A 19,806-nucleotide genomic window follows, 5' to 3' on the forward strand; every position below is an offset into this window, starting at 1 on the left:
CCCAAAAAAAAAAAATCTCCAAAACTTTGTCTGAGCTGCCTCTCAAAAAGTGAAATAAAATATGCTTGAATCAATATAAGTTTCAGTAGCAAGCATTTTGCTATCTTCAGAGCTGTCAAACAGCGTAACCGTACTCAATTCCAATTCTCCGCTTTTAATGGTTTAAGGTACATTAGCTTTGGGTAGCATATGGCATATCAATTAAACATCTAATTCTTAAAATACAAACATGGCTACATAATCAACGGCAGCACAAGGCTTGCATTATGTCGGCCACTGGAGTTTTGCCTACAATTAATCATCATTCAAACCCATCAGAGCCACACTGACACAAATCTGAATAACTCCCAGACTTACAACAGAACTGGGAATAAAATATAAACAATTTAGCTCGTATACCACAGCATAAGCCTCAAATTGTTTCTGTATCTTATGACACTTTAGATCTTCAACATGCTCTACTTAGATCTACAGATGACATTGAGGTCAGGAAAGAAGGGAGTCTGAAGACAGACAAAGATATCAAGGCAAAAACTCAGAGAACAGTTGATGGTTGATTCCTAATAAGGCCAAATGGAAGACAAGTGGACACAAAGACAAGCACTCAAGAATATCACAATGCCTGGTAGGTGGAGGAAGAGGATTGACTTGGGATGAAGGACTGAACAAATTAGAGCAGATTCTTCAAATGAGAAGACAGACACATCCTAGTAGTGTAGGCAGACTGAAATAAGACCGAATTGTTGTTGGACTACCATCAGTGATGAAGCGGAAAACATTTTTGTGTACTGTTGCATGAACAAAAATGGTTGCTAACTTTTACAGTATTTCCTGGCAAGGCAAAATTACAGCCTGGGAAATTTCGAGGAGCCTCATAAAGGAGCTAATTAGTCAGGGTAATCTCAATATAAAAAGCCCAATCCCACATGCTAGAATCTCCATGGGTGGCTGATGAGAAACTCAAGAAGGCATCGGCGTAGAAGCTGAAGCACAAGTCCGTCTTGGGGAGGAGACGTTGGGAACATCTGTCACACTGTGGACAAATTTGCCAAAGACTTCGGTGAGGCAAAGACTGGGATAAAAACGGTATATAAAAATAATACGGCGCAAACTGAGCGGAATCTGGAAGCTGGTGTTTTGACACTCATCCGAGATCCTCGATGACAACACCTCAGCGCTCGCTCCGAGCAGGCAGCCCACACAACCCATGGCTTGTAGACAGCTGCTCTCTGCAGCGGCGGCTTTCCCGCTTGTCATTACCCCACTTAAAGTTCCATGTCAGGTGCGGAGAAGGAAGAATCTTGAAGAATTCTGCGGTGGAATATGGGAGTGTAGATTCTCTAAAGAGCCACAGATCTTTGCTGATGATTCTATTGTTTGTGGCACTGCTCAGTTTGAGTTTACTTGATGTGTACGGAAATTTGCACGCTTTTTAGGGCTTTCTGGGAAAGGGTACACAGAAGAGTGTCTGAAAAACACATTTGAGGATGGTGTCACAACAGAGCTCGTACAGGGCCCGCCTTCCATGAGAACTGGTAGATCAGCCGTTGTTTGGAGAGCTGATGTTGAGAAGGTGACACAGAGGTCACCGAACACTGACACCCATCAATCAGTGCTACTCATATGGTGTAAAGAGTAATCATAATCCGAGACGTTCCCATATACGTGCCAGCAAGCACCTGCACTATCATGCAAAGAGTCACAGTTGACTTGATATTGAGACAATATATCGAGACAAAAATCCATGTAGGACTGCCACAGAACAAAGTGAAATATGCTGATTTTATCATGAAGCATTTGTTAGCTGATGCATGTAATTACTGCAACACTGATGGCATCAAACAGTATCGCAAACTAATGATCATTTCAATATAGTTCATTATTTCTGTTTATTTATTTTTTACATATTGCTGTTTTCTTGAGAACACAACCTTAACTCTTATAATCTTGGCAACATAAGTTATCTACAAGAAAGGAAAAAACAAAACAAAAAACAAAAACGAGATATTTTATTATAAAATACAAAAATATTCTATTTAGTGCCGCTAATATCACAGAAATTAAATGGTTCAAATAAAATGAAATGGCTGTTATTATAGGTCAAACTTCAAATGCAACATTTAATTTTCACAACATGTTAACAGTGTTTTTTTTCCATTTAGAAGATCCCTGATCTAAATTTCATTTTTAAGTTATTCCAAAGTTCAGCCAATATGGTTCTATATTTACTGACTTCCTGTAGTGAATCAGTGGAGTGAATCATGGGATGGCATAAAAAATGCTTCCTGCTCACAATGGGAAATATGCTTGACCTTTACATTTATATTGTTCAGCTTTTGGATATAAAAACTTTTCCTGCCTTACTGTATATGGCCCTATCATTCAGAGAGAAATGCCCGAAACCTTGATTCTATGAAGAAAAAGATAAACCGAAATATTAGCACAAGGCAACTTTATGTTCTCTGTCAATCTAGAGGTCAGATATCAGAGCGAGAGATGACAGTTTTATCAGGACGACAAATGGCAACACAGATGAGAGAAGAAGCTCACCCTGAAGAACAACAACCCTAAAATCTATGCTTTGGGAACTGGATTGACCGGGCCCAGTTTGAATGAAATGGTGGTCACAAAGTTGACAGTGACACCAAGCAATTTGATGGCAGATATCATATTCACACTGCAATCCTAACATCTAAAGAATAAGACAATTGGTAAAAACAAAATATATTTCTAATTTTTATACACATTTTATATTTCTAAGTGTCATATAAGTATTTAATCTCCATGACAGAGTTGAGATTATTATATTATTATTAAAATATTATTATTATTTTTTTACATCAACACTTCATAGAAATGCTTTGAAATTTCAAACAGGCAGCAAGGGAAACAACTTTACACTCAGTAGTCTGCACACACAGTGATTAGTGTCCTTGTAGCCTGAGGCAAAAAGGTTTATTTGCAGAACCACCAGCATTCACAGTTAAAGGGGCCATTAAACATTTATTCTTTATTGACTATGTTTAAAACAGCTTTCCTATAACTGTAAAAAGCATTTAAATTCGAGGGCATCTTAAAAGAGTCATACAAACAGTAAAACATTGATGGGACCGCATAGTTTGTGTGAAATGAGGCGAGAACAGCATCACACCTTGTAATGCGACACATGTGGGTTTCCTATTCTAAAACCTTTATTATTTTCCATTATTCCTTTGTTTTTAACAATATATTCACTTGCCTTTAATACAATTGGTCATATCACAGGGAAATTCAAGCATTTATATTTTTTTCTGAAAAATGAAATCAAATCTTAAATATCCCATCAAATCATTTGATGAACATGTTTTTAACAAATTAGAAAGAAGCCAAATTTCTAACAGCATTTAGCTTACTTTAGCATTTATATACTATAGTGTAGTATTTATTATTAATATTTTGAATTAGAATTTATCAATAATTTGAAAAAGTGGTTATCTGCTAAATGCTAATTTTGTCTTTTAGAAGAACAATACCATGTCCTCAAACCTAACTGACATGGACTAAAAGCCAGAAAAGGGTTATTCTGTAGGATACATTCAATTTAACGGGATGCTAAAAGTCTTGAAAGCAGGAAAAGTCCAACGACAGATTCACAGATTGCGGTTGGACATTCACATAGACGTAGAAGCATGAAATGTAATAATAACACAAAAGTGCACAGTCTGTGATCACAGCAGGTATCGGAGAGGGGAGGCGCGGATCTTCGCTTGGAGGTACAATTTATTCTTCTCCAACTTGAAAAGTGGTTTCAAAAGAGTGAGGAATTAACAGGGTGAGACGCAGTGTGTGAATGTGTGGGACTGGATGTAGGATGACTCGGAGACATCAAACACTTCTCCCCTACAGCTGCCCCTTCCAAAAAACACACTGCACACAGGGCTTTATTCAAGCCACGAAACCATGGTATGTTTCAGAGGTCGGCCTTGTGCAAAAGTTCAAAGAGCAAAACTTCAGACAATGTTCAGAGTGGCTCACTGGAACATCTTATGCTCGTCATGGGATCAAAGCAAACAAGGATCACAGAGAATTTATGTGAAAATTGGCCCAAGTCAGAATCGACGCCATATTTAATGTGAACAAAACTGACGGAAAAAAGATCAAGTCTGTTCAACGTTGTATAGTACTGTTGGGTACTGGCGTGTTCGATTATTCATCTGATGATACACTAAAAGTTTTGACGACTGAAGTTTATAGAAACCGTGTGAGTCAGAAAACAAGGCAAATACAATGGATGCAGTATCTGAATTGACGGTCAATTTCTTGAAATAAATATTTTTTGATTAACAGCAAAACTAGCTATGTTGCATATACAAGATATGATAGTATTGACAACTACAATATATACAATGATTTGGTTTAAAGCACCTTCGCAATTAAATAAAAACATAAAAAGCAAAAACACAACTGAAAAATACCAAATATTTGTGTGCACTATGCATGCTTCACTGATTAAGCATATTTTAATGCTTATTAGTATCACACAGTTACCTTCGCAACATGCTAACAACAAAATGTACTGAAATCAATTCCATGCTCAGTCCAATTTGTGTGGCGCAAAGAGTTTCTGCCTATGTAGATTGTTCCAAATCAGTCACTTTCGGTTCCATGGAGGTTAGGATGTTATTTTACTAGGTTTTGGAACAAAGCTAATGTTTTGATGACTAACCGACCAACAACTGTAACTTCTAAAGCAGTATGACACACTGAACAGACTATATTAGGGTGACCATACGTGCCATTTTCCCAGGACGCGTCCTGGTCAGGATTTCTATATTGCCTAAAATATCTAGGGTTTGGCTTTGTTTGCATGTGCAGACCGATCGGTGTATGACATCAAAATACCATAGAGACGGTTCCTTATGCTTTCAAAATGCGCTTGAGGTTTTTTGATGTCATACACCGATCGGTCTGCACACGCACACGCAAACAAAGCCAAAACCTAGATATTTTAGGCAATATAGAAATCCTGGCCAGGATGCATCCTGGGAAAATGGCACGTATGGTCACCCTAGACTATATACCATCTCAAATCTTTGTTCAGCAGCAATGTCTTGAGGTTAAAGAACTGTCAACTTCTCGTAAAGGCACTGAAATACAAAGTGGGCAAAGCTTGCAGAAGTTTTATGTGTACTGGCCCTAAATGCAGTGCCGGGACCTTCACAGCCTTCTGGCGCACTCAAATCTGGCCTTTTCATTTGGCACAATCACATACCCCCACCAACCTCTCTGCTCTATCAACTATAGGACGGGAGCGGTGATTGTTTATTTACTATTTACTGAGGAAAACCCCACTACTTCCTGCTCATTAATAATTGACATGTTTGAGTTGGATGAGGTACAAAGTCACTCTCCCTCTCTGTCTTCTTCCCTTCAGGCTGTGTGTTTGTGTGTGAGGCCGCTGGGCAGACTGTGTGTTTGTGTTGTGTGTCAGAGCAGACAACAGACTGCGCTCTCCTCAAGGCAGTCTCTCCTGCTTGAGCACTTGTGGCTTGTGGCTGTTTTGTCCCTGCTGAACTTCGGGTTATCAGTGGAAACACACTCAGTTATCTTATGATACATTCTGTTCTTGAACTGGAAAAGGAGGAATTTTCAACTTAGAAACTTCATATTACAGATTGTTGGACTATCTCTCATCCGACAAGACTCAATGAACAATTTCTCTTCCTGTTTTAAGAAAATTTCTATTAAAACAAGAAATATAGTATACATGTATTCTTGGAGAAGTGTCTTACCTGGCAACATCAATATCAGTTGTATAGGTAGAGGAGGTTTTGCGTGCTGTATCCTGTGACACAGTGACTTTTCCCAGCTGATACCAAATCCCCAAACCTTTCAGTTCACTGTGGACAAAAACAGCTTGTTTCATTATTGTGAACATTTATGTATACAGTATTGTCTAAAAGTTTGGGGTTAGTAAGATTTAATTTTTTTTATTTCATTTTTTTTTTAATTCAGAAAGGACACATCAAATTGATCAAAAGTAAATGTATAATGTTACAAAAGACTTTCAAATAAATCTTTCTATTCTTCAAATAATCATCAAAAATTTATAACCATTCCCATGAGACTGTAACGCCATACAACTGTTTTCAACATACTGTACATAATAATGAGAAATGTTTCTTTAGCAAAAAAATCAGAATATATGAGAATGATTCATGAAGGATCATGTGACGCTGAAGACTGGAGTAATGGCTGCTGAAAATTCAGCTTTTCCATTACAGGAACAAATTACATTTTAAAATATATTAAAAAGGAAAACAGTTATTTTAAAAAATATATAATATTTCACAATATTACTGTTTTATAGTATTTTTAATCAAATAAATACAGCCTTGATCAACATAAGAGAATTCAAATACATTAAAAAAAAAAAGTCTTATATTTGCGGACCTCAAACTTTTGAACAGCAGTGCCTTAAAAAAATAATACTAGCTCACTTGATATGGTATGAAACATCAAATTGTCAATAAAATACTATATAATGTTTGTAAGACATATCAGGGGTGGGTTTAAATGCTGTTGGAAGAGCAGCACCAGTAAAGCAAGCGCCCTTAATGCCTGTAGCATGCCGCAAGCACTGAGGTGCACTAGAGGAAACAGGAGCCGGTCACACACACACACACACACACACACACACACACACACACACACACACACACACACACACACACACACATGCACACACACCAGAAGAACAATCCGCTTTGGTTTAAAAATTACAATTCATACAGCATAATAAGCTGGCTCCAGGATATTTACTTTGGTGTTTCTTTACCCTCACACGGAATAGCGACCAAACCATCTGCATTAAATACACACAAATAATTATCAAAAAAACATGATGTCATGCTTGTCATACCAACTCACTCAGTTTAGCCAAAGATATGATATCTTACCCTATAAATGTATAATTAGTGAGGCTGTGCTTTAATTTCCCCTGTAATAACCACATCGCATATAGCAGTATCAGCGCTGTGCCTGGGAACCAACTTCACACACAGTCTCTCCTTCCTCAAAGCCTGCTCCTCTGAGAGAGAAAGAGATATAACAGTCATAAAATAAACAGCCCTAATTATGTCTTTCATTTATCAGCAGTCTAACTACATTTAAACCAGAGTGCCTTTATATCCCACAGTCCCACATACTCATAACTAAAACCTACATTATGCATTGATTCCCCCACAAACAAATTGCCTGACCTATTTGTCCTTGGGAAGCCTTATAAACAATGACATGACAATATATGTATAAAAACTACCTATTTCCTAACACTTTATTCAGAGAGACAAGCTAAATATATATGTGCATTAATATTTGAACACCATATAAATGCAACCTATGTGATGTTTTGAGGCTCCAGGCACATATAAGTATATGAAAGCCCATCATAATTACATAAAAATGTAATTGGGTGCTAGAGGGGAATCTTCAGCATCAAATATGTGTGTAAGAAGGATATAAGGGACTTGACTGAGAGTGAAATGGCAACACAGTGGCTGAGGCATCTATTAAACATGGCTTTACTACAATAAAGCGGCACATTAAAACCAGCGCTCAATAAGACTCCGTCTTCTTTTTAGTCATTCCACCAGAACCCACTACCAGACTCAGCCATATTACTCCTGAGCCCATCCCATTCGTTTCGAGGCGACACCGGGGCGAGGGCCGTGTAAATGCAATAATAATGGAAATAATAAACATGCTGCCCTCACTCCCAGTGCCAAAATAATATTGCGGCATTCTCAAAGGCACGTTGAGAGGAGAAGAGAGAAGACGAGAAGGGGAGAAATACATAGCACTCAAAAAGCACTAAAGCATCAAGGGAATGCATTTCATTAATATTAGATAACCACCATCCACTCCCGCTCTGCACAAATAAATACATAAATAAATAAGCACATCATAAAGAAAAGCTGGGTTCTGGCAGAGATAAACAATGACTCATCGTTCTCCTCTCCTCCTACCTTCGGGGCAAAATGTTTATTTTACTCTCTCGCACTATCATAAATTAAGCTAAACCTGAGCCCATGAAAAATTCACATTCACAACCTCTGCAGAAGCGCTCCCTCAGGATGACTACAGAGAGGAGAGAGAGAAAAATAGAGGATGAAAGCAAAAAAAGACGGAAACTATGCTTACGGGTATCCGTGGTGTCTTGGATCGAAGTGAAGCCCTCTGGCAAACAGTCCTTCAAGTCGATCAACTTCATGTCCATGACCACGTTGCATAAATGCTTCTGCCACAAAATTTAGTGATATAATAATGATTATATGAGTTTAAACCATGGTAACAATGAGCCAGTTAAAAGTGTTTCTCAGGGTTAAAATTATGTCTGGAAGCGGGCGGCTTTCAATTATGCATGATCCGTACCTACAATGAAAAGGCCACTGTAGTATTTTGCAGAAGCGCACACACGAATTTGTTGAATCGCTGCCCTCTTTTAAGCATGCATGCACCTGTGCGCTACCCATCATCTTCAGACATGGCAGCCCAGCGTTCGGGCCAGTCGGTGGCAGGCCAAATTGCTTGTGCTTCAGAACAGGGAGTACTTGAAAACAATCAGGAGCTGTTTAGTTGACATTTTCAAGTATTACTTTTTCCCTCAGCCTTCCCAGCCCGCACTCATTATGGTTCCATTATTCGCAATAATAAATAGCAATAATCCGGCAAAAGCCCTGAAAGAGTGCAGCTAGTGTGGCGTGACGTGATGAGTCCGACATTCTGGATGCCATCGCTACTGTTACCCGGCAGTTATTACCACTACAGACCCTTTTTATTCATAGTTCTGACTTGAGGGTACGAATATGGATGAATGCTATTACTATGCACGAGGCCTGTTTTTTTTTTTCTTTTTAACATTTTTTTTTTTAATAAAAGATGCAGGAGAGATTTTTTCCATCAGGACCTGCCAAAGGGCCATCTACCTCCAACCCTGAGTATGATAAATCACAAACTGTTTACTTCCCACCACATAATTCACTTGCTAATTCTGTAGAATCTGTTTTTGTCATAGACAATTACAGTGGGGGCCACTTTGACTGACAGAGAAAATAGCCTTTGTTGATGGCGCTGCCATGTTTTATTAGCGTCAGGGACTTCAAAACAGTGCAGATACACATTTTAAGACTCCACGCTGGAGAGGTGGCAGAGGGGAATGATGTGCTACATACTAAAACTGCAGCTCTCATTGAACTTGATCAACAGGCAGAAGCATGCTAGAATTGGCCAGGGTAAACCAGCCACAGCGGATTACAACATCATTTCTGAATATCATAACCATTACAGGGCTTAGGAGATGCAGTTTTACTGCTATGATAACAATACAGCACTGCGACAGACAAAAACATTGTTTTTTTCTGGTCACTGGTCAATTTTGAGATTTTGGACTTTTTGGCTTTACGTAACGTGTTGTGAAAAGAAAAAAAAATCCAAACTACACTTTTAATTGTTTACTTTATTGCACTATGTGCACATGTAGATTTAATTTACAATACATATCTTTAAAGGCCATTTTCTCAAAATTTGTTTTATCTCATTCTCATTATCCTATGCACTTAGCCAGAAATCTTCAATTCAATAGCACTTACACCAAACTTTACAGTCTGATTCCTTTCTATAATCAATTTTTATTTTTATCTATTTATTTATTTTACAGAGGAACTTGTTAATATATAATGTCCTTGATTTTACACAATGATTTTATACAATGTTTTATTTCCAATTAGAAATCACAACTTGGCTGTTGGTTAGCACTAACCAATGGCCCACATGGCCTAAGTGACGTCAGCAGAAAAGGAAAGTTGTTTGAGAGGAAGAAGTCTTTAAATTTTTATTAAAGATTATATAGTCAAATAATATGCACTAATGAATCTTTCACACACTGTAAAAAAATATTTTTCGAAGTACTAAATAACAAAGATTACTGCAGTACATTGAACATTTCATGTTTAATTCAATGTGTTACTTGCTGTGTCTTTGTAATTGCTTGTGAAATTTACTAGCAATTTTTGAGTGAAATCTGTTTAAATACCTTTTACCTTTCAGTGGAACAAGACTAGAAGCGTGCATTAAATATGGTAAATTTAGATTTTAAGAAGGGCCAAACAGTATTTGTCAAAAGAATAACTAACTGAAAATGATGAACTGAATCTGGTTATGACCCATAATGCTCAATATTGCCCAAAATTACTGGTTTGTCCAGCAAACTGCATTAGTAAACTTGTGAGATATTCACACGTTTTAAAGAGAAACAACATTCCTCTCTGCGAAAGGAGATCCCTCCTCAGAGGAATTTGCCAAGGAGGGGCTGAGGCCAGCTGCACGCCAGTGCGTCCGTGTCGAGTGTCCCCTCGGCCAGGGAGTAAAACGAAGTGGCGCAGAGCGAGCCATACTGCTTGCAACTCGAGGCAGTTGATATGCCACTGCAGTCGGGGCACCGACCAGAGCCCCGCAGCTGCATTCCCATTGCACATGGCACCCCAGCCCCTGGTGGAGGCATCTGTTGACACAACAACATGCCTGGATACTTGCCCTAGGGACACCCCCGTCCGAAGAAAGGCAGGATCTGACCACGGGCTGAAGGTCTGACGGCAGAACGGGGTGACTGAAACCTGGTATGTGCCGTGTCGCCATGCCCATCTCAGGACCCGGTCGTGAAGCCTACACTAAAGCGGTCTCATATGAATCAACCCGAGCGGCGTGACAGCGGCTGCGGATGCCATGAAACTGGCCTCTGAAACTGTTTCAGTGGAACCGCCATCTTGCGGTGGAAGGACCCCAGGCAGTTCAGCATCGACTGGGCACGCTCTACTGAGAGACGTGCTGAGAGGTTGACCGAGTCCAGCTCCATGCCGAGAAAAGAGATCCTCTGCACCGGGGAGAGTTTGCTCTTTTCCCAGTTGACCGGAAGCCCCAACCGGCTGAGGTGACTGAGCACCGTATCCCTGTGTTCGCACAACTGCGAACAATGCGAATGCCCGCCTCCCTCAATGGAACGAGGGCTGCCTCCACAACCCTGGTGAAGACACGAGGCGACAGGGATAGCTCGAAGGGGAGGACCTTGTACTGATACACTTGCCCTTCGAACGCAAAGTGGAGAAACGGTCTGCGTCGAGGGAGAATCGAAACATGAAAGTACGCGTTCTTGAGGTCGATCGCGCCGAACTAATCGAAAGGATGGATGCATTGAAAGATGCACTTCTGCGTCAACATCCTGAACGGGAGCTTGTGAAGGGCCCGGTTCAGTACGCGCAGGTCCAGGATTGGTCGTAACCCACCGCCTTTCTTGGGTACGATGAAGTACGGGCTGTAGAAACCTGACCTCATCTCAGCTGGAGGGACCGGCTGTATCGCGTCCTTCGCTGGGCGAATTGAACCGCATAGCCGAGTCTGATGGTTCTCAAGAGCCAGTGAGACGGCCTGGGGAGCGCTAACCAGGCCTCCAGCGACCGAACAAGCGGGACCAGGGAAACCATCGACGTACCCGCAGTGGGGCAGCGGAGTGGAACACAGGGACCCAACCCGGGAGGCTGTGCGTCCCAGGGTGGGGTCTGAGTGCGCGGCGTGCCACTTACCTGGCTCCACAGCTGGGCAGGGGGCTCGCGAGGAGGCATAGCGTCCCTGAACCGGACCCTGCTGCCCATAGGCAAAAGGAGAGGGGGACGGCCGTGTGGAGACTGGGTCTCGTGCACTGCCATCCTCTCCCTCTTGGGACCCGGAGGCCAAGGAAACTGCTCTGTTTTTGAAGTTGTGGGTACCACCGGCTGGGTAGCCAGTGGTGGAACAGAAAAAAACGGGAACAAAAGATTCTCCACTCGGCCCTCCTCCGGGGGAAGGAGTGGTGCGGTCACCATCTCCTGAAGAGCAGGATCCAAGAGCTCCGGGTCGCCCATCTCAGTGGAGGCCGCAGGAGGGCGCCCTCGGCGACAAGCAGACAGAGGGGCTGCAGCCAGCGGTGGCGGCAAAGCCGTCCACCACTTCGCAGAATAGGCCGACCTGGGAGATCGGGGAGTCCAGGAAGCAATGCTTGTCGGCCTCCCTCATATCCGCCAAGGTCAGCCATAGGTGGCGCTCCTGGACCACCAATGTGGACACTGTCTGACCCAGGGCCCGCGCCGTGACTTTCGTCGCCCTAAGCGCGAGGTCCGTTGCTGTGCGCAGTTCCTGCAGCACACCTGGGTCAGCACCACCCTCGTGCAACTGCTTCAACGCCTTGGCCTGGTGGACTTGCAGGAGGGCCATGGCATGCAGGGCGGAAGCGGCCTGTCCAGCAGCACTGTAAGCCTTGGCCGCCAGCGTGGACGAGAACTTACAGGGCCTGGACAGAAGGCGTGGACTACCTCTCCAGGCGGCGGCGCTTTGCGGGCAGAGCTGCATAGCAATAGCGCACTCGACTGGGGGGATGCCCACATGCCCTTGGGCCGCCCCACCGTCGAGGGTGGTGAGGACGGAGGAGGCACCAAGTCTGTTTCGGGCAGAAAAAGGTGCCTTCCAAGACTTAGTGACCTCCTCATGCACTTCCGGGAAGAATGGAACTCAAGCTTTGCATTGTTCACCTTAAATGAAGACCGATAAACTGAACAGCATTACTGGGCCACCTGTTTCACTTTCAAGACAGATACATGCACATAAAAAGGTGCTCATTCTCAATTTAGCTCAGTCAAATGAGAGGTAAATGTTCAAATAGTTTCAATTCACAGAGGAATCTTTTAAAATAGATGATCCGTTAGCAGTCATATTGGATGGCTGTTTGATGTGTCATATTTCATAAGCAAGAATCCCCATAACTAAAAGTTTGACATTTTTTGGATGTTTTCTCCATCTTTGATGAATGGCTGGGAGGTATCCAAACTGTCTACAGGGACCAGGTTAATTTAGCCAAATGAAATTGTAAACTACTAACACGCAAAGTTGCGTTTATGAATAATCATAAACCAAATTCCTTCGGGAGAACCGGAGATCATCAACACATTTTCAAATGCAAGCTTGCTGGGACTTCATACATCAAATGAAAAAAACAAAACAAAAAAGCAATTCTCAAATCATTCTAAATTCAGAGTAGTATTTGCATTCGGTTTAGATACTTCACTTTAAAGGACGGAACATGTTTCGAAGGAGTTTGTGATCAAAGATCTGAGCAGAACCCTAATGAGGGACAGACTGAAGCAAACGGGGCAACACACTCTATGACGGCGTGTGAAGAAACTGGAGAAAAACTTGCAATGAGCATGTTAAAACGTACACGTTTTCACTTACATTTTTGGAGGTGGCAGCTCGGGTGAAGCAAAGATAGAGTGTGACCTTGGATTTTAATATGTTGTCCTTTCACAGGTTGGCGTCGAAGCCATCTGTTGTTTGTGCAACCTACGTGAAAAGAAAAAAAAATAACCAGGGCAGGCAACGCAGCCTGAATGTGGAAACAGTTGCTAAGCACTGAGACTAGTAAAGGGAGGAGCGGCAACTCTACTTTTCTAAAAAAAAAAACAAAAACAAAAAAAACACCTTTGTATTTACTCAAGTGACACTTAAGTATAAGTCTTCTGTGCCTTGTGGTTTGTTGTTTGCTGATGCATTATTCGTCTGTTTAGAGGTTGTTGATAAAGTTCTGAATGCTAAAACTAACTCCATTTTTTATTTACTCAAGTGAAGTTTGTTAATAAATAAACAACATAAAGTTTGATATTTTTGTTTGCACAAACAAAGTGAAACAGTTGAATGATGCTGGATAATCAGTTTAAAATAGAACAAAAAAATAAAACACTTGCTTAAACTAGCTCTTAAAAACAAACATCTTTCCGTTTTTGTTTATATTACGCTGTGTGAAGGTTGTTTTGTTTGAGCAAATAAAACAAAATCATTTCATTCTGCTGGTTAGACAAGTACTGGTAAAAATTAAGTCTTGACAAATATAGCTACTAAAAACAAATCTTTAAATTATACTTGGTTAACGCACCTATTCGTTTTTGTTTATATTAAAATTTTGTTAATATGTGCAAGGGGAAAATAAAAGTGTAAATAATTATAAGATAAGTATTGTTGAAAGATGTTAATACATTTAATATTTTCAAAGTTCAAAGCACTTGCTAACTTTTGTTTATATTTGGTTGCTCAACTATTTTGGTAACACTTTATTTCGATAGTCCACTTTAGACATTCTATTAACAGTAAGTAACTTTGCAACTACATGTCAACTAGCAGTTAGTAGAGTATTAGTAGACTATTTGCTTAATATCTTCTAACACTTTCTTTGTCAACTTATTCTACTAACCCTAAACCTACCCTAACAGTCTACTCTGAGAGTTAGTAGACATGTAGTTGCAAAGTTACTTATAGTTAATAGAATGTCTAAAAAGTGGACAATCGAAATAAAGTGTAACCACTATTTTTAATAAACATGCTCATTTGTGCAAAGAAAGTGAGACATGGATTGACAGAAGCTGTTAATAATTTTAAATGGTCTAAGTCCAAAAACTTGCTAAAACTAGCTACCAAAAATCGAATTGAAGGACTGATTTTTATATTTAGTTGTTTAAAGGTTATTAATATGTTTGTTTGTACAAGCAAAGTGACACAGTGGACAGATTGGACAGTTAGAAGCTACCGATAATCAGTTTAAAATAGTCAAACTTCAGAACACTCATTAAAACTAGCACTAAAACAGAAAAATCTGTCCATTTTAATTCATATTTGGTTGTATAAAGGTTGTTAATAAATAAATGTGTTTGTTTGTGCAAGCTAAGTGAAACAGTTGCATCCTACTGCGTGCGATGGAGGGAAAGGCCAAGCGGAACAGCGCCTCTGAAAACACGTTGGTGCCATGTGGCGTACACCGGATCCTCAGCGCCAGTGGGCAGAACCCCAGCAACGTGCCAACCCACAGACAAGCCGCCGGAGACGGCATCAGTTGGGGACTGGCGGGTGGGGCGGGAAGTGAGAGAGAGAGAAGAAAGAAAACACAGGGAGAAGAGGAAAGCAGAGAGGAAGAACTCTAGCTGCCCGTAAGCTTAACGCAGAGTTGTTTTATACAGTGTTTGCTTTGCGCTTTGTTTTATTCACAAAACTTCCCCTCACTCTTTCCGCCCTGGTTCTTTTCTCAGTGTTTTTGAGGCACACCTACATACACAACAGATACACACACACACAAAACATTTTCCTAGAGGCCATTGATACTGTCCTAGTTTCCCCTCTCAGCGCTCTGGGATTGCTGAGAGTTGCAGAAGCGCCGGAGAACCAGCAGCCACCCTTGTGTCGGTGCCATCTGAGTCCTAAACAAACACAGGGCACTGGTGCCAAGCTCTGTTGGAGGCCTCATCTGAAAGAGTTGTTAAAATCTATCCTCAGGGTAGGCCGAAGGATTCACAGATTTTAGTCGGCCAGAGGAAAAACTGAAATAAAACCAAACCTTATCAATAAAATATGTTACTGCCTTTTGGGAAGAGAAGAAAATAAAAACATAATTTTTTACTTTTTAATTGTTCAATTTTGAGTTAAAATGCAATTTTACAATGTATAACAAGGCTCCAGGTGAGTAAAAAATATAGTAAGATTTCAAATATATAAAATAATATAATATAAATATTAAAAAAATGTTTTTTAAAGAAAATAAAAAAACAGATGTTTTTAGACCGGCTTATCAGACTACATTTGATTGTATTTGATTAAAATACTTATATTTCTTCTTATTATTTTCAGTTATGTTATTTGATTTTTCAGTGTAAATGTATCTGGATTAATGACTGATTATTATATTTTTATTTATAGATTTTAGGTTCCAAATCACACATATATTTGACAATTACAAACTCACAATATAGTAGCCTGCTGGAGGTTCTTTCTTAGATGCCAGCACACCAATATCAGTGATGGCTTCAGGCTGCAGCTCTGCTTTACCACCAGAGATGTTCCGAAGATCTGCCTTATATTTACATATACAATTACAATAGTTACAATAGTTTATTTTTATAGCAAAACGAAACAGCCCACACATCCCACTAACACACAGTACTGGGAATAAATAAAGACTAAAATACAGGAAGAAAATGCAAAACACTTTGAGCTGTTGACAAGATGTAAATTTAGTACCACCAGAGCATCCATAAAGACTTGAGCATCTAAATTTATTTATATATATATATATATATATATATATATATATACTATATATATATATATATATTTTTTATTTTTTTTATTTATAAACGAATCACCCCCTTTACAATAATCACATTTTGTTGCCTGAAATGAAGACGGACACAGTTTTTGTTTTATCCAGCTGTATTTACTCAGTGCAACTTATAACATCCAAGTGAAAGATATACCAACATGTCAGAAAAAAAAAATACTTTCTGCACTTCTAAAAAATAATTTTCTTTTTAATAATATACTTCACTGTGCTTCTAGACATTGATAAAGCCTTAAAAAAAAAAAAATATATATATATACAGGTGCATCTAAATAAATTAGAATGTCGTGGTGTTAAAGATGAAAGAGGATGGGGCGGATCAAGCTTGCATTGCAACGGATGAGGCAGCACACCCCACGTTTGATTACACCATCAAGCCATTGCATATAAAAACACTCAGACAGAATGAACAATGGTCATAGTAAAATCTACCTACTTCTGAACATGACATTCTTCCATAAATTACAACAACAACAACCACTAAATACTACTATTTACCAGACAGCATTGCTACTAAAGCATTTGCATCCAAAATGTAAGATTGACTTTAAAGTCAAAGTATTGATGTTGATGCATTTTACACAGAGTTGTCAGAAAAAAAAATCATATGAATGAAAATTACTTTTTTTATTTCATGTGAACATCTAGTGTAAATATGACCAGAGCTGCTCAATTACAGTTTGCCCAATTATGTTTTAAGATTACTCTATATCATAGAAAGCATTTTATCATTCTGTATTTTCTTCTATTTCTTCTAAATCTATTGTTTTTCTATAACTGTTTTTAAAAGTATTTGTTCAGTTTTTAAATTATTTTTTTAAATTATTTAAATCAATATGAGTCAGCCATTTACAAAGTTAAGAACATTTTAAAAATAAGTCAATTTGGTCAAACAGTAGCTGGAATCAGCGTTTCAAACTGTCACAACGTACTGTAAACACAAGTGTCATTTATTAGCGTCTTTCTTTTTCCGCACAAAGTCTGCAAAACACGTCGTAACGTCATCGCAGCAGATTCATCTAATAGATGAAGTTACATGAATTTAATCGAGTTTGCTTACCTGAGGGAACCAGCACAAATTGCGTAGGGAATATCTCTACTGAGATAACATCCTCAACCTTACATTGTCCTTTTCACTTCCGCAAGTACAAGTAGCCTATTATCGATGTGACAAATTATTGAGCAAGAATGTTGAGATAAGGATCAATAGTGACACCTGTTAAATACTTGGTTTTACCTAAAAGGAGAAGCAGGTCTTTTATATATAGCCTCCTGAGATGGAAAACGTCAAAACGTTCTGAAAATATTATTATATTATTATTTGTACAGTTGTTTTGATATGATATGAACATGTATATTTTCAGCAGTATTATAGAAGAAAGCATAGTGCATTTACTTTGCATGTAAAATGTCGAACAAACTGGTTTGTTAGATATAATATTACTAAAATAAGAATACAGTAACAGAGATTTATACATTGTCAATATATGAGAAAGTATAGCCTAACACTAATAAACAATATGCATTCAGTATCAAATTATGTCCTTGAGCAGCTTACACATTGTTATTGTTAGTCCTGTTATAATTACGAACATGCAATCTGTATAGCATAAAATACTTCTCCAAATGTCAAGTACTGAGTCATATTTGATACTTTAATAGCTTTGTCATTGAATAGGAACATCATTCTCATATATTACCAGGTAATATGGCCTATATATGTTCACACACACACACACACACACACACACACACACACACACACACACACACACACACACACACGCACAGATACAGATCTTTAAACACTAATCATTAATATAACATTGTTCATCAGAAAACACTGGTTCATACAAATATTTACTTTATATTTATTACTTTAAGTAATAAACATTGAAATTCTAGAAAATAAATATTCCACAACACCATCCTGTAGAAGACGAATAATCTGTGTACATGCGTAAGGAGGCTTGTATACCCTCGTGAAGCACAGCGAGGTGGAACAGATTACGCCACAGCCAATTGCGTGGCATAAGAATACATCAGTCTGCATCATCTAATGGCATTCGCACAGTGGCATAATCCTGATGGATTTGACTCTGTCATTGCCTTGAAATAAGTTTCAGAGAAGAGAAAGAACACAGAAACAACAGCAAAAAAGCATCTGTTATCAACCTAGTGTTCTGCTGGAGCTAATGATGCACAATAAGATCAAACACACAGGAACTAAACAAGATTTAATGAACATAATAAGGTAATGAGACCTCTTACGTTCAACATCATTCATGGAAAACTGACAATGAATCAATGCCCGTGGCCCAGAGCAGGCGCCCGCCGCTAGTGTACACTACAGACGTGTCAGTGAGAGACTAATGGATGCCATCTCAACTGAGACTTGCTCTGTCAGTTTGGCTAGCAACCAAACCGCCCAAAAGCTGGAGAAAGACGCGTGGCAGATATAGCGAGAGCGCTACATGTGTTTTATGTCAGAGTGCGTATACAGCACCGAGGCACGTCAGGTCACGCTGCAGCAGTGCCACCTGCTAAGTTTCGCTATGCATAGTGATATAATGGGCCTTTGTCAATATTTCCAGGCCCGTTGAGATGCTAAAGAAGCATGCAAGTCATCCCGAAACAGTGTGGCACTGAACATAGTACAAACTATTTCTTTGGTACTTTAACCGTACAGTAGCTAACACAGGCTGTCAAGCAATATCTCACGCACTTCCTGCAGTACAAACATCTCCACTAACTCCCCGAGCTGTTCTCCTTCATCCTGCTGTGTTATAGTGTCAGCTGAACTTCTCAATGTCACACCTGACTCTCCTGACAAGGTGGAAAAAAAAAACACTACAAGCTTTCCTCTAACACCTCAGCTAGATTTCACAGACAGGCTGAAGTTGATGAAATAAAATGTGGAGTGTGGAGAGATGTTTTCAGAAGAAAGGAGGAAAGCGGGGAAGTGACACACCTGTTAAAGTAATGGTCTAATTATGGAAAAGGTGGTGAAGCGCTCAACGCGAAACAGTCAGCGATCAGCAGCATTCTCACACTAACTGTGAAAGCCGTCAGCCATTATGGGCTGGTTTTAATGCACGCCCGACGCATGCTGGGGATTTGCGGGTAAGATGAATGATGCCCGCATGTGTGAACACATGTGTGTGTGTGTGATGGGGGTGGAGATGGTCCGCTGAGCAATGCAGATGGTATATGGGAGGGGGGATCATTAGATATGAGGGTGCTTTGTTTGCAGTGCTGCAATTCTTACATTCCAATAAACTACCTCTTCAGGTCCAGTAAATGCCACCCGTACAGTTCACTTTCACGGCCCTAAACTTCCTACAAAAGACCTTTTGAAAGGTACTAGATAATAAGGAACTGCAAAATTCATATCATGCTGTTTAAATGCCATAGAGCTCAAATAAACAATGAAATGGCATATTTACATCTATAGAGCGTGTGCTTGAGGAAATAGTTCCTTTAGAAAGTTCCCAGATTTTCTGCATGAATGGGAAAGCAGCATACACAAATTTATATGCATCCCATGAAGAGAATGTGTTCTCTGTGTTTAGCTATAACAAGAG

The 19,806-nt window shown here is 39.7% G+C and overlaps 1 pseudogene; it reads right to left on the reverse strand.

The window, feature by feature from the left end:
* The window catches only part of LOC107564043 (multivesicular body subunit 12B-like), a 42,535-nt pseudogene that overhangs the window by 11,009 nt on the left and 11,720 nt on the right, over nt 1-19,806 (reverse strand).

This window comes from Sinocyclocheilus grahami, unplaced genomic scaffold (genome assembly GCF_001515645.1).
Source record: "Sinocyclocheilus grahami isolate Dianchi unplaced genomic scaffold, SAMN03320097.WGS_v1.1 scaffold903.1, whole genome shotgun sequence".
Classification (NCBI taxonomy): Eukaryota; Metazoa; Chordata; class Actinopteri; order Cypriniformes; family Cyprinidae; genus Sinocyclocheilus; species Sinocyclocheilus grahami.